This window comes from Notamacropus eugenii, chromosome 4 (genome assembly GCF_028372415.1).
Source record: "Notamacropus eugenii isolate mMacEug1 chromosome 4, mMacEug1.pri_v2, whole genome shotgun sequence".
Lineage (NCBI taxonomy): Eukaryota > Metazoa > Chordata > Mammalia > Diprotodontia > Macropodidae > Notamacropus > Notamacropus eugenii.
In genome coordinates, this window is record NC_092875.1 from 258,899,721 (window position 1) to 258,915,344 (window position 15,624).

Sequence of the window (15,624 nt, forward strand, 5' to 3'; positions counted from 1 at the left end):
TGACATAGACCTTTCCTGTCAGCCCTCCAGGTTACCTTTGGCTGGAAACCTCTTTTGCTCTGTTGTTCTGTGGCTTCGGTTGCTCTAGAATTTGTTGAGTGTCATTTTTTACAGGTATTTTGTGGACTGTGGGGGAAGCACTAGGGTATATGCGTCTTTCTACTCCGCCATCTTGGCTCTGCCCCAACAAATATTTTCTTTATATAACAATGGGAATAAATATTAGTGAGAGAAAGAATAGAGGGCACAGGGAAGTAGGTAGTTTGTAGGTAATTGCAATTAGTACTGAGTATTGTTAACTGCAGCAGGAATCATTTATTTCTGCTTTAACTCTTTTGCTGTCATGACTCTTGTCAGTCAGTCAGCAAACATTTATTAAGTACCAAAAGCTAAAGATTTCACAATCTAATGGGGGAAGATAATGCATAAAAAGAAGCTGAAAAGGGACACCCCCCTCACCATCCAAAGCAACATCTGTAGCATCTTCCAGAATCTTTGTAGAGAAGTACAGATGGCCACAAACCCTGGGACCCAAAGAGAGTGCTCAACTCTGAAAAGTCCACATTGGTACTAAGATTAAAACTTCAACTTTTAACTCTCAATTCCTTCCAGAATTTTCCTCACAGAAATCTCAGGAAAATATCAGAACCTCTAGGTGCATAATGTTAGAAGGGAAGCACCTATCACCTCCATGGTGATACCAATGTAAGTTAATACCAAATCAGTGAAAATCACAGATTTTTTTGATGTATTAGAGGCAGCTGGTCCTGAAGTCAGGAAGACCTGAGTTGAAATCAAACTCATACACTTACTAGCTGTATAACTGGCTGGGAAAGTTACTTCTGTTTGCCTCAGTTTCATCAACTATAACTTGAGGATAATAATGGTTGCTTACTTTATAGGATTGTTATAAGGATCAAATGAGACATTTGTTTGAAAATGTACAATTCCCACCACACAATAGGCATATAAATGCTTTTTCCCTTCCCTAATGAAAAAAGAGCAAGATTCTAAGCTCATGTCCATGATTCTACGAGAGGAAAGCATATTTATTTTATTAGATAAGGACAAAAAAGGTATGTTTATCAAGCTTCTAGAGGACAAAAAGTTGGAAGGACTATCTAATACATTGGATAATAGAATTGGGTTAAAAAAAGATCTTGATATTCTTCAGACAGATTGAATTAGATCAAATTTAGTAAAGATAAATGTAAAGTTTTATAAAGTTTCAAAAAAAATCAAATGGACAAGTACAGAATGAGGGACACACATTTACACAATAGCTTGCTTGAAAAATCCTGAGCATTTATTTGAAGGTGAACTCGATATGAATCATAAACGTGACATGGCAATTTAAAAATCGATACAGTCTCAGCCTACATTAAAGATGGCTCTGTATTATATCCAGAACCATGAAGGTAACACTTCTCTGTCATGGGCAGACCACATCTACAATATTATGATCAATTATGTGTGTTACAACTTGAGGATGAAAATAACAAATTGAAGCATCTATCAATCGATAGTTACTAAGTGACTACTAAGTTCCAGGCACTGTGCTTAAGCACTGGAGATACAAAAAGAGGCAAAAGACAGTTCTTGCTCCCCAGGAGTTTACAGTCAGATGAGGGAGGCACCATGCAATCAAATATATATAAAGCAAGTGATATAGAGGATCAATAACAAATAATTAACAGAGGGAAGGTACTAGAATTAAGATAAGTTAGGAGAGGCTTCCTGTAAAAGATGGAATTTTAGTTGGGGCTTAAAGGAAGTCAGGGAAGTCCGTAGATGGAAGTGAAGAGGGATAGAGTTCAAGGCATGTGGAATAGCCAGAGAAAATGCCTGGACCTAGAGATGGAACATCTTGTTCTTGGAACATCCAGGAAACCAGTGTCTTTGGATCAAAGAGTATGTGTTGGGGAGTAAGAAGACTGGAAAATTAGGAGGGGTCTAGGTTTTGAAGAGCTTGGAATGACAAGCAGAGCATTTTATGTTTGATATTAGAAATGATAGGGAGACTCTGAGGTTTATTGAGTAAGGTGTGTGATGTAGTTGAATCTGTACTTTAGAAAAAAATCATTGGTGGCTGAATGGAAGATATATTGAAATGGAAAAGAGATTTGAGGCAGGCAGACCCACCAATAGACTACTGTAATAGTCCAGGCAATGGGCTATGAGGGTGGTTCTAGGGTGGTTCCAGCATCAGAGGAGAGAAGGGGGCATATTTAGCAGATGTTGCAGAGGTGAAAATGACAGGCCTTGACAACACATTGGATGTGGGGGTGAGAGATACTGAGGAATTCAAGATGACTCCTAGCTTGTGAATATGAGGGAATATGACAATAGGGTTGCTCTCTGCAGCAATAAGGAAGACAGGGATGAGAGGAGGGTTCAGGAGAAAAGATAATGAAATTTCTTTTGAACATGCTGAGTTTAAGATGACTCTTGGACATCTAGTTTGAGATGTTTGAAAAGCAGTTTAAGATTCAAATGGAGGTCAGAAGAGAATTTAGGGCAGGATAGGGAGACTTGAGAATCATCAGCATAGAAATGATAATTAAATCTGTGGGAGTTGATGAGATCACTAAGTGAAGTAGTACAGAGGGACAAGAGAGGAAGACTGAGAACAGAACTCTAAAAGACATCTATAGCTAAGAGGGCATGATCTAGATAAGGATTCAGTAAAGGAAATGGAGGGGGGTAGGGTAGAGATAGGTAAGCAGAGAAGCAGGAGATAATGGTATTGCAGGAAAAAAACCAAACAAACTCAAGAGACGTATCAAAGAGGAGAGTGATCAATAGTGTCAAAGGCTACAGAGGAGTCCAGGAGAATGAGGACTGAGAAAAGATCACAGAACTTGGCAGCTAAGTGTCTGGATTCGGGATTATAGGGGTTAAGAAGAGTGAGGGGAGAGTAAGTAGGGACACCTATTATAGATGGTCTTTTCAAGGAATTAGCTACAAAAGAGAGCAGAATAGACCTAGCACAATAGTAAGTAGGAATGAAAGGATCAAATGAGGGTTTTTCAGAATAGGGGAGACATAGGCATATTTGTAGGCAGCAGGAAATAAATCAGTATAAAGGAAGACTTTGAAAACAAATGAAAGAGCTGGGATGACAGAAGGGGCAATCTGTTGGAGGAGATAGAATGGAATGGGACTGTTTGAACAAGTAGAGAGGTTAGCCTTAGTAATGAGAGCCACTTCATGTGAGACTGAGGAGACAAAGGAGATAGTAGCAGAAGGTAATAGGAAGTGAGGAAGAGGGAAAAAGAAAGAGCCCATGGCAAATGGGGCTTCATTTTTGCCTTGAAAAAATATGAGCCAAAGTTATGAGCTGAGCAGAGAATGGGAAAAAGGGAAATCACAGGAAGTTTAAGGAGGGATTAAAGTGTTTGGAACAACCATTGTGGGGAGTGGTATAGTGAGTTGATAAGGGAGGTATATATAGTAAGATTGCTTAGCAGTAATGAGGGCCAAGTTGAGGTTGAGTAACATAAATTTGTAGTGGACCCAGTTAACATGGCTGTATGATTTTCTATATCTTTGTTCAGTGCATGTGTATAGGAGCAAAGGCAATGAATTGTGGGAGTGATCCAAGGCTGAGGCATGGCTGGGCACAATCAGCAATATAATGAGGGGAGTGGGAATTCAAGAGAGTGTAGAGTGTAGAGTTGAGTTAGTTCACCAAGGGGTCAAGATGGGGAGAAGAGGAGAGAGTGGCTAGTGTAGGGAAGATAGTTTGGGAGAGAACTGAGGGGTCAAGGCACTGAGGTCACTGTGTGGAAGAAGAGTCGGGTTTTGTAAGGGAAGGCAAAGGAGAGGTAAAAAGCCTATAAATATCTGGTTAGATAAGGGAATTTCAGAATTCTTGAACATAAATATGATACATTTGTGAGTGGTGGCAAGATCAAAGCTATGGCCGTTGTTGTGTGTGACTGAGGTGGGGAGTAGTAGGAAGTAAGCAGACTGAGGAATTGAGTGGTTAGGTTAATTGAAGGGGAGCCAATACGTATATTGAAGTCCCCTAGTATAAGGGCAAGAGTTGAGGAAGAGAGAAAAATTGTGTGTTAGGTACTGAACTCATTGAGGAAAGGAATGGGGTAGCCGGGGGTTTATAGACAACAGTCACCAGGATTCTGTGTGGTGGTAGATAGGAACAGCATGTACTCTAAAGGAAGAGTGATGAAGAAAGAAGGAAAAGCTGAAAGTGGCAATGGAGAGTAAGGAGGGTTCCAACTCCCCCTTCTCAAACAGTGAGTTGAGGAGAAATGAGTGAAGGTGTAGCCAGTACTTGAAAGGGCAACCAGGGAGTCTGTAATCATAGAGGAGCCTGGTTTCAGTAGGAGATGGAAGGTAGGAGTGGGAGATGAAAAGATTTAATATGAAAGGAAATTTATTGCTCAGGTATTCCAGAGGGTACACTGGAAGGGCTGAATGGAGCTAAATAAAAACTTTAGGGTAGGAGGGTTGAGGGGGATGGAAATGAGGAATTAGGAGCTAAAGGCTAGGAACTGGCGTGTGAATGATGATCTATAGGAATTCAAAGTCACTTGAATATGAAGGGTATGTTCCTCATAGAGTAGAAGCTAGTACTTTTTTTACATAATGGAGGTTGGAGATTAGGATGATGATGAGTGCAATATGATTAAACATTTGAAGTAAATATTTCTTCATTAAAACCAGTATTACTGTTAATGGCTCAGTAGAACTGGGGTGTAGGGGAATTACCCACTAAAAATTGAGGGAAAACCATTGGTGGGGCCTAAAATCATTTTCAGAGTACCTAAATATCCAGTCCCACTGAAGCACAGTGGAGGCCCTTGGGGAAGGGTGAGATATAACATTCTTGGTCTTCAGGTAGAGGGGACAGGGAAAGCAGCATTACACTTGCTAAACCTTTGTTACAAGGGATAGTCCCCTAATAGTCCCGGACAGTCATCTTAATCTGTGTCTTTCCACTAGACCCAGATGGCTTTAAAGGAGAAATGAGGCTGGTGACCAGGCATAATCCTCCCTCATTTAAATCCTTGCAAACGATGGCATCGTCTTTATGATGTCATGGTCCTCTTCAAGAACAAAGAACAAATAACCCTGGCTAGGGGGAAAAAAGACAGATTTATTCAGAAGTGAGTGATGTAAAAAACAAATATCAATAAAAATAAAATTTTAGATTTTAAAAAAGAATCCCTTCCTACTATGGTATCTCTTCTTGGCATGAAGGTGATCCCTAGGTTCCTGAAAACTAACACTGTGGTGCACACACCGTATCTGTAACTTACACTGTGTCTATTCACTGAGGACCATCTAGCAAAGTACAGAGAGTCTTATTGGGACTAGGTTAGCTACCAAGTGTAGCTTGGTCAAGGTAATCCAAGAAACAAAGAAAAATTACATGTGGTCTCCTTAGGTTTCTTCAGTGACAATGACAGAATGACTGAAAAGCGATATTATCCTGTTGTCTTTGGATTATTTGTAAATATTAATTTAAGTATCTATATTCTAAATATAAAATCCTCATCCAATGATCAGAGAATCAACATGTTTCTTTCACTGGGTATATAGTTTGGCACATAGTAAACATTTAAAATGTGCCTTTTCTTCCTTTGTTCCTTCATTTGTTTGTTTGTTCATTCCTTCCTTCCTTCCTAGAACTGATCTGTCTAAATATTGAAAACAGAAGAGATTAGGAAGTAGCTTCTTGGAGAGCTAAAAGAGGTGTTGGAGTTGATTGCAATGTGTACTGTACAATAAATAATAGTGAGCATTTGCATAGCATTTTAAGGTTTGCAAAGCATTGAACAAACATTATTTCATCTGATGTTCACAACAACCGTGGCAGGTAGGTGGTATTATTATCCTCATGTTATAGATGAGGAAACTGAGAAAGAAGGTAAGTGATTTTCCTGGGGTCGCATAGTCAGTAAATGAGGTTGAATTTGAACTTGGGTCTTTTGGACTCTACATCTGGTGCTCTAATACCCCACATAATTAAAAACCAACAAAAAAGTAGTATTGACAAGCTTGATTATATTCCCTAGAATGATAATAATGACTACATAAACAAAAAGAAACAAAGATAACTACGGCTTATATGTCAACATCTGGAGAGAAGGTAAGAGAAATTCCATGAAAAAGTTGGTAAGACCCTCTAATTTAAATTAGCACATATTTTTAATACTTGTTGACCTAAATGCATAAGTAGGAATAGAGGAGGATGGTGAAAAAAATGTGTTGGAAAATATAAAAGAGGCTACAGGCTGAGGAGCTACCTCCCTTACTCTCTTTCTGAGATGAGGGATCCATGGATGTGAAATATTGCATATTATTGTCAGATTTTTTGGAATGATTTTACTGATTTTTCTTTTTCTTTTGTTTTTTAAAATAATTCTTCATTATAATGGAGGCTATGGAGGTGGGGAGATAGAAGGATACACAGAGAGGGATGCAGGTGTTAAAAAATATCAGTAAAAACGCATTTATTTATTTTTTAATTAATTAATTTATTTATCCATTCATTCATCCATCTATTTATTTGTTTGTTTATTCATCCATCCATCCATCCATCCATCCATTCATCCATCCATCCATCCATCCATCCATCCATCCATCCATCCATCCATCCATCCATTTATTTTAAAAAAAGAGGCCAAAGACTTAGAGACTGCTAGGAAGCCTCATGCCTATATACCATGGACAATTTCTTCAACAAGAACTGAATAGCACTGGGAATGATCATGAATAAAATATATCTTGATAGTAAATGACTGGTTACTGAGTAATATTCAAGTCAGCTATCTGTGTTCAGTCCGACTGTCAGCATGTTAAAGTTAAGATAAAAAATCAACAAAACTTGTTGTGGAAATGCTTGTTTTATTTCTTAAGTTCAGAATAAAATAAATAAAAATTCAACTATAAATTAAAGGAAAGGACAAAGACCAGATGAAGATAAGTTTTTGAGAGGATAGTTTTGAATACCAAAAAGGTTTCCTGACACATCCCATAGTACTGCCCCCTACCTCCCCTCCCCCTTGCCAAGCTGCACATCACATACATTGATATGAACATGGATACCCTCAGCTTCTCTGGTTGGGTTCAGAGTGGTAACGTCAAAAATTTGTACTTTTCCATGTCTGCCAAAAACGTATATTTTATTCTCTCTAAACACAGGGAATTATTAGGACCTGCCCCCATTTCCCTCCCTCCCCTCATTCCAAAATCAATTGTGTTGGTTACTAGTCTTTCAGGCAATCTGGATTTGAATTATAGCCCTGATATAGGGCTGTAGTTCTTTCATACTGGGGATTTTTTTTTTTAGTTAAGAATATTGTAGTTTTCATTTCATTTCCTCAGAGTCAGCATAGACTTGCGAAAATTTGTTAACACAGTTTGTGTGAAAGTGTCTACCCTCACTATATATTTTTCATTTCAAGTATGAAATGAACACCCTTTATTGCATTTTATAGTAACTTGGTTTGTGGGCAGTCAAAAGAGGAGGAGAATTTGAAAGCTGTTGTATACTGTTGATTGTAGCCCATGTCCTTCCTGAATTACCATGATTGTTTATGAGAAGTATCTTTAATAAGCTGGATACAGTTTTGTTGGGGGACAGCTCTGGACCGGGGTCCCCCGTGAGGACCGTGAGACGCCTGAGGGTCCAAACCTGCTTACGTGGCAGGCTAGCTGGTCTAGCAAGCCACGAGGTACTGGGATGGCCCTGGTAACAGGCTGGCTCCACCCACGGGGAGGCACTTGGGAGGAGCTTGCCCGCCCATGGGAGGTATGGGGGAGGAGACAGGGGATAATAAAAGGGGATGACCATGAGAGCTGGAGAGAGAGAAATGGAATAAAGCTTGCTGGCTGCAACTCCTTTCGGGTGCTCTGCCTGTTTATTCCCCTTCCCCAACAGGGAGAGGGAATTCCCTCCCCCGAACCAGGAGGAGGGCCGGAGACGTCCGAGGACCAGGGATAGGTAAGTAGAAGGCGAAGGCCCGGGAGTCGCCCTGGGCACAGTTTGACCAAAATATATAAGTAAATACATTTTAAAAAATTGCCAGAAGTCCTGGAAGGAAAAATGAGTTATCAGAAAGCCTGACAGTCAGATCAAATTAAATCAGATTTTCTTAAGTATTTAGAGATGAAACTGAAAGGATAACAACTGAAAAATGAAAAGATAATTCAACATTTCTATAACCAGTTATTTTCTTCATCAATTATCTTCTTCATCTTTTCAACGAACCCATGAAATTTGGAGCAGCTACATCAGACTAAGTATTCATAGAGAACATCTATGCTGGAGGCAATACAATTTTAAGAACATTGAAGTATTAATTGTCAAACTACTATGGAAGTTATCAAATGGATTGTATGTGTGTGTGTGTGTGTGTGTGCGTGTGTGTGTGTAAATCACAAGTGCTATTACTAGCAACAAAAAGTGATCAGGAGAACATCAGTAACCACTGAACCATCTCTCTGCTTTCTCATTTTTGTAGACTATATGAGGAAATTTTTTTACTTATAAAGAATATCCTCAATAAAAGCATGAGAATATAACAGGCAGGCTTTTGCAAATAACTTCCTATAGTAGAACATGTCTACAGTTGTATCATTACCTTGTAAGATATAGAATACAGGATCTCACTGTCCTTTTTATATATGGATTATTTAAAAGCCTTTGATGGATTAGAGTAATATACAACCTTAGAGGTTCTCCTTAAAGAAGAAAGCTAAAATGGTTAAAGGGGAAAATATGTTGGAAGGGATGTGGAAAAACTGCTGGTGGAACTGTGAACTGATCCAACCCTTTTGGAGAGCAATCTGGAAGTATGCTGAAAGAGTTATGAAATTGCCTATTCCCATTGATCCAACAATACCACTACTAGGTCTATCTCCAAAGATGATTAGGGAAAAAAGGGAAAAAACCTACATGTTCTAAAATATTTATAGCAACTGTGGTGGCAAAGAACTAGAAATTACAGGGATACTCATCAGTTGGGGAATGTCTGAACAAGTTGTGGCGTATGATTGTGATGGAACACTACTGTGCTCTAAGGAATGATGAGCTTGATGAGCTCAGAAAAACCTGGAGAGACTTGCATGAAGTAATAAAGAGTGAAATGAGCATAACCAGGAGAACGTTGTATACAGTGACAGCAATATTATTCTGAGAACAACTTTAAGCAAATAAATCATTTTGACTATTATAAATACCCAAATTAACTACAAAGGACATATGAATAAAGACACTATCTGTATTCAGAGGAAGAAGTGATAGATAGAAGTATGTATAGAATGGTTTTACACCCACACATGTACACAGAGACACACCAATTTGTGTATAATGGTAGCCATCTTTAGGATGGGAGGGAAAAAAAGAAAAAAAAGAAAATCACATGATCGCTTTATTAGATGTATAAAAGGGATAGCCAGTTGTACATAGTAGATTTGCAGTTTCATGTACAATCACCTTTTTCATTCTACAGTGCTATTGAAATGCTTGTTTTATTCCATAAATTGAAAATAAATAAAACATAAAAAATTTAAAAATGTCTCTCATTCTTATGTTAACATCATACAAAATTCAAAAGTAGATGCAACAACAAATATAACTTTGCTAATCCTTTGATAATGTTAAGAGGGGAACAAAATAGGTGTATTTACCATAAGTGTTTTTTTCCATTGCAATGAAAGATATTCAGTGCTGAGTCACAATTGAGGAGGAATATAGACAGGAAAGTCCCATGGATTTTCCTGTTTTCAGATGGCATTGTGTTGATTTCATGAAGTTCAAGATACTACTGAGCCTTCTAAATGAAATCTAGAGCCACTGAAAAGAATTTGACTTATTAATCTTCACAGGAGATATGATAAGCAGTTGGATGAAAGGTTCAATGAGCTGGTTCATCTGGGTTAATAAGCAGAATTCATATTTATAGAGTGTGCTAAGGCTTACAAAATGTTTTCCTCAGTAAGGTCAGCACTCTAAGTTAAACAAATGCTTATTTACTTGACTGATAAAGAAATGTTTTTGCATCAAAGCAATTCAAACCTATGCTGCTGTTATATGTAAAAAATAGCCACAAGGTGGCACATCAGAACTATGGTATGACTTTGAAGACAATGCCTGAACGTCTGATGCAATGATGCCACGGAGTTATCTGAGTGCGTGAGAGAGAAAGAGAAAGTGACTTGCAGAACTCACGGCATAGATCTATCCAAGACTGTATAATTACAAGAAACAAATATAAACAGAGAACCAAAGAACAAAGAAATGGGGAAATGGGGGAAAAGCAGAAGCATAAAGAAACCTGTGATGCAAAAGCAGCAAATATGGACAAGAGGGAAAACATTCAGAAACATTTAAGGAATTTATAATCTAGTAGGGGGTGATTACCCAGGTACACAAATAAATGTAATACAAATTAGTGTATAAGAAGTACATAATAAGAATGACATTTTGAGAACCCAGATGAGGGATGATCAATTCAGGATCTAGGGAGGCTGCAGCATGAAAGAGGTAGCATTTGATTACAAGTTGTGTGACCTTGGGCAAGTCACTTAACTCTCATTTCCTGACCTCTTCCCTCCAAAAAAAAAAAAACGACAGAAAGAGGTGGCATTTGGGCTGTGCCTTGAAGGACAGCTAAGAGAAGAGCAGGTGTAGGAGAGCAGCTGTAGTGAAGATTGTTTTTCATTTAGAGAATACAGTGAGTAAAGGAATGGGTGAATGTGTGACGTGTTCAGAGGATGGGTAGGTTCTTTCAGCTTAGTCCTAATGTTGAATCAATGAGTAGTGGCGTGAGATGAGTCTAGAAAGATTAGCTGCTAAACTAAGGACAGCCTTAAATGTCAGGGTAAAAAGGTTTGGATTTTTATACATTGGACAATGGAGAGCCTTTGGACATTTTTCAGCAGGAATATGATATGATTGACATTAGGAATTACAGAAATTTAAGCTTGAAAACTAATTCGATGTGGTGGGACAGAGTCAAATGTGACTCCAAGGTGGTCAGTATGAATGACACCAGATAGTACAGAAATTCTACTTCTATCTCTCTGACCATTCATTCATTCATAAAACTTCTATTGCGTATCCACTCTATAGAAAATATGAAGCTCATTCTGTTTTCTTTTTCTTCTTACTCTCCCTTGTCTTCTTACTCCGCCCATTCCCTAAAATGGTGTGTTCTTATTTTACTTTCTCTTTTAGAAAATTAATTCATTCTCGCATTTCATCTGTCACCTATATGCTAATGTCTCTCAAATCTTGACCTTCAGGCTTGTCTCCTTACCACAGCTCATCCTCAGTTACCTACAGGATGTTTCACAAAGTTTCAGAAATAAAAGGGGCTTCAGAGACCATCTAATCAAAAGCATCCCTGAATGAAAATTCTGTCTCCACACTCCCCCCTTTTCCCCAAAGTGGTCATCTGGCTTTGACTTGAAGACCTCCAGTGAGGGAGAATCTACTGTATTCTGAGATATCCTATTCTACTTTTGGACAGATCTCATTGTTTGGAGGTTTTTATTTATTCTCTTAAACCTATGCTTGCTTCTTTGCAGCTTTTACCCATTGCTCCAAATTCTTTCTGTTCAAGGCAGCTAGGTGGTGCAGTGTATAGAGCACCAGTGCAGGAGTCAGGAGGACCTGAATTCAAATCTCACCTCAGACACTTGACACTCACTAGCTGTGTGACCTTGGGCAAGTCACTTAACCCCAAATTGCCTCATCCTGGGTCGTCTCCAGTCACCCTGATGAATATCTGGTTACTGGATTCAGATGACTCTACAGGAGAAGTGAGAGGCTGGTGACCTGCACAGCCCTCCCTCACCCAAAACAAAGTCAAGTGCAGGTTATGTCATCATTTCTCTGATGGCATGGTCTTCTTTGGCAACGAAGAGTGAACACACACTTTCTGTTCAAGCAGATCAAATCTAATTTCTGCATGTGCAGTTTTTCATATACTTGAAAACAACAACAATCTCTAGGAAGAACATCCCCACTTCCCTTAATGTCTCTCCACACATCATGATCTCAAGAACACATATCATTTTGATTGTGCTTCTTTAGAGTTTCTCCAGCTTGTAAATGTCCATCATCACATGAGGGGCATGTTGTGCTGTGCTGATGCCTTTTAAGTTATGTGCGTCCACACAGGTCTGACTAGACGTGGTTTTCAGAGAGGCATGACTAGATATATCCTCCTTTCACCCTTCCCTGAAGAAAACTGATTCCTGGCAAGAAGTTGGGGCCAAAGGCTGACTACTCTGCTCCTTTCTGAGAGAATCATATCTATCTCCTCTTTTAAATACAGTTAGCCTAGGGAAAATGATTTTTAGGTTCAAATTGAGCTCCTGATTGCTGTCCTTTAATGTGGACAGAGTGCCCTCAAAGCATTCCCTCCTCTCTAAATGCCAGGTCCACAACAAACACACATATAGCAACAAACACAAATAGCATACAAAACAAAACTATACAAACTGTTAGCAAACAGAAATTAGAAAAAATATTCATATGAGAATGTATACTACACAATACACAGGATGACTGAACTCTCCCATTGGAAACAAGATTATTTCAGTTCAATTAAGAGAATTGAGAATCCCTGATTTCACCCAAGAGGACATTTTCCAGAGTCGCTAATGTAGTGACAGATCACTGAATAATCAATCTCGACCTCATGGAAATAAGATTTGAGCCATGTGTTATACTTAAATATGCTGCCTCGAATTAAACATAATACAACAGACTTGATCTGATCAGGGCTGAGAACAGTGAGATTGTCACCTTTGTAATGTTGAGCACTAGACTTTTCTTAATGGAACCTTTAATTGTATTAGGGCTCTTGGCTACTATATCATAACTAGTGACTCATATTAAAGTTTCAGTCAACTAAAACTCCTTAGATTTTTTTTTGAACTTCTCCTAGTCTTTCCTGATCTTCCCAACAGCTAATACCCTCCCCTTCCCATCTTATACTTACTTGTATTTATCCTGTTTTATTTATTTATTCTATTCATATTTATTATCTTTCTATTTGTACATATTTATATATGTACTTTTCTCTCCATTTAAATGTAACCTCTTTAAGAATAGGGACTTTTTTACGCTTTACATTTGTATACTTAGTGCCTAGAAAAGTGCCCGACACACCGTTGGTACTTAATAAATGATTGTTGATTGAATGATTTTGTATTGCTTTTTTGTTGTTATTGTTACTTTTTTATTCAGCCTACTAACATCTGCTATATAAGTTCCCATTGCTTCTGATTGATGCACATTTTAAATTCTTTGAAGACTGTAGTGTTCCATGACTTACAGTTGTATAGCATTTCTAGTATAATATTTATTTTAAAAATATGGGCCTTTGTACTTGGAAGTTTGCCATCAGTAGAGGAACTATTATCCTCCTGCTTAATTCAGGAACCAATTAATTAATTGTCTATTTGTACTGTTTGTCCTAGATAGCTTTCTAGATGAATGATGTATATAGATTGTCCATGTAACTGCATATTAAATTCTAGACAATAAGGATTCTTCTCTCTGTCTTTTTTTCCCCTGTGTGGATAATTGGGTCATTTTTTTTTTCAGTGGACATTGATCTTTCCCAGGAAGCTCTGCAAAATTCTGGAGATTAATGGATATAAGAACATATGGAGGATTTTGTGACGGATCTCTTTCATGTCAGTGGCAAACAATTTTGGTGAGTATATTTGCTTCACTGTTCTATATCTCACCTGCTGTTAATAGAAGATTGCCAGATTTTTTCGTGTTATATTTTTCATGGAATCTTGAATATTTTGATGTGTTTATGGGAAACATTTTATTGCAAGAGAATGAATATTTTGCTATACTCATTCAAATGCTTTTAAAAAAATCAACAAATAAACACAAATTGAATCTGGAATGAATGAAAGAAAAAGAATTTGCTAAACACAAGCCACGTATAGAGTACTGGGCTAAATTTTCTACTAAGTTGTACAAATAGGAAAAGAAAAACAGACTGTTGTCAAGGAGCTCATGTTCCAAGGGGAAGACTACATATATAATGTGATGATGGAAGACGAAAAGTCTGGCACAGAAGCATGGTCAGGAGTCTGGGAGGCACTGTTATTTCAAGGATCCTGAGTTCAGTCCTGAGCTATCTTTATTCAGGTCTTAGGAGAGGTGGTGGTTGAGGTAATGGAGGTGTTTTAGTTTGCTTGTTATGTGTTGTCTTTTGTTTTGAGTATATTCTATATCTTTCAGTGAATTGTGAAATGTTAAAAATATGGTCCACTGTGGAATATTACTTATATAAATTCACCTTTTCCTTATTAATATCCTTGAATGCCCTTGGTACTAATATCGAGACTGTCCCTGGTGCATATATAGATTGATCTCATAAAAATTTTGTATAGATGTAAAAGTAGGTATTTGGACTAGTAGCTGAAGTTCTCAACTGAGAAGAATTGAGAGAGGCTTCCTGTAGAAGATGGAATTTTAGTTGGAACTTAAAAGAAGACAGGAAACCCAATAGGTGGAGATGAGGTAGAGTCTTCCAGGCATGAGGGACAATCAGGAAAGATGCCTAGATAGAATCTAGAGTCGTAATGTTTTGTTTTGGGAGAGGGGAAGGCAAGGCAATTGGGGTTAAGTGATTTGTCAAGGTCACATAGCTAGTAAGTGTCAAGTGTCTGAGGCTGTATGTTAAACGCAGGTCCTCCTGACTCCAGGGCACATTCACCACCTAGCTGCCCTGAGATGGAATGTTTTATTTATGAACAGCCAGAAGGTCAATATTCCTGTATTGAGGAGTGCATATCAAGGAATAAGGTGTGTGAATATTGAAAAGATAGGAGGGGTCTAGTTTATAAAACTTTTAAATGCCAAAAATAGCCTTTTGTATTTACTCCTAGAGACAATAGGGAACCAGTGTATTGAATAAGGAGGTGACATGATTGTATCTATACTTTAGGAAAGTCACTTTAATGGCTGAATGAAGGATGAGGCAGGGGAGAGAAATGAGGCGGGCAGACTCTCCAGAAGACCATTACACTGGTCCAAGCATGAAGTGATGAGAGCCTGCACCCAAGTGGAGGCACTGTCAGAGGAGAGAGGGGGGCATCTTTGGGAGTTGTTGCAGAGGTGAAATTGACAGTTCTTGGCAACAGATTGGATATGATGTGTGTGTGTGTGTGTGTGTGTGTGTGTGTGTGTGTGTGTGTGTGAAAGAAAGAGAGAGAGACAGAGACAGAGAGAGAGAAGAATTAAGGATGACTTCTAGGTTGTGAACCATGTATTAAGAATGTCTTATAGAAAAAGCAACATGCTAGGCACTGGGAAAAGAAAGTTCCCTCATGTAACTTATAGCTTAGTATAGTTTTGAGAACGTGACGAACTGCTATTTAAAATGCAGTAATATTATAGGGTCAGCAACCTTCATACAAGATTCCTCTGTTTCAAGTCATTCTTTTTAACAGTTGTCATTCCTACCACACCTTACTATGTAATTGACATCATCAGTAGTTTCTTTAGCAGATAAATTAATATTTACACTTGGTCCTAAAAACTCTGATTTTTAGCACTTTCTGCACCATTTCAGTTACTTTACCACCAGAACTGCAGAAGAGTAATGAAAC

At 38.2% G+C, this 15,624-nt stretch overlaps 1 protein-coding gene across 1 annotated transcript in view; it reads left to right on the top strand.

Annotated features, from left to right (window-relative positions):
- Nucleotides 1–5,441: 5,441 nt before the first annotated feature.
- Nucleotides 5,442–15,624, top strand: part of LOC140501183 (meprin A subunit beta-like) — an 84,432-nt gene continuing 74,249 nt past the window's right edge. Inside the window, exons 1-2 of the mRNA XM_072604486.1 lie at nt 5,442–7,975; nt 13,595–13,706. The gene's annotated coding sequence lies outside the window, so the exon portion shown is untranslated. The remainder of the gene's footprint in view (nt 7,976–13,594; nt 13,707–15,624) is intronic.